The sequence below is a fragment of the Vulpes vulpes genome, chromosome 9, assembly GCF_048418805.1.
Source record: "Vulpes vulpes isolate BD-2025 chromosome 9, VulVul3, whole genome shotgun sequence".
Lineage (NCBI taxonomy): Eukaryota > Metazoa > Chordata > Mammalia > Carnivora > Canidae > Vulpes > Vulpes vulpes.
Genome location: NC_132788.1, coordinates 106,517,242 through 106,518,348, shown reverse-complemented (window position 1 = coordinate 106,518,348; position 1,107 = coordinate 106,517,242).

Sequence of the window (1,107 nt, the reverse complement as noted above, 5' to 3'; positions counted from 1 at the left end):
AGCACACCTGGGCTTGAATCCTGGCCCTGCCCCGTGTGTCTGTGTGCCCTTGGGCATGTCACTGCCCCTCCCTGGGCCTCAGTTTCCCTCTCCAAAATGGGAAAAAGACACATTTCATTTATTTTTGCCTCACGAGCAAAACCCTGTGGCAGGCTTGTGTGTGCCCCGTGTGCACACAGCAGGAACTCCACAAACACTTGTTGTCTGGCCTGCTCTGGCCTCCCCTGGCCCTGGCTGGAACTGGGACCCAGAGCGGGGCTGCAGGGAGGAAATGGAGCAGCAGGGGAGCTGGGAGCCGCTCCTGGGCCCAGTTCCCAGGACTCACAGCTGCATCCTCCTGGGGGGGCCCCAGCTGGCCCAGCCACCTCACTCGCTGGCTCCTGCGTGTTCTGCTGGCTCATTCCCACGGAAATCGAGTCTGGATCTGGGAGTCCTCTGGTGGGGCTTCCAGGATCCGTCCACCCAGCGACTGTCTCAAGTCTCACCTGAGAATTTACCTGAGCCCAGGAAGATCTGTCTTCAACCTGGGGTCAGATGCAGCCCATCTGGGGCTACAGGAACCTGCATTTTCTAAAGGGCTCTCAGGTGATTCTGATACAAAGGGTTCCTCCGGGCTGTACTTTAAGAAACACGCTTCAGCTTACGCAGGTGGGTAAACTGAGTCCCGGAGGGAGCAAAGGGGCTTGCCCAGAGCCAGAGTTGGTCTGTTTTTCTTTTGGGCTCTCTAGCCTCTTTCTCCCTGCCCCCTCCCCACCGGGTTCTGTTTTTGATTCTGGATCTCCTTCCTCTCCTTTCTTTCGCTCACGCCCCCCTCTCCCCCCCTCAACAGCGCATCCGGCCCGGTTCACCATTCCGGAGGAATCCCCCGAGCCTTTGGCCCCGCCCCAGACCCCGCCCCCTCCTGATGGCGCGCTCCCATTGGCCTCTTCGTACGCCGCCCGCTCTGCCATTGGCTGATTCCACGCCCGCGGCCCGCCCCCCCCGCCAGCCCCTCTGCAACTTTTCCGCGCGGGCGGGGCGGAGGGGGCGTGGCCGCGCCGGGGGCGGGGCGACGAGGGGGCGTGGCCGAGCTTCCCGCCCCGCCCCGCCCCGTCCCGTCCCTGCTCA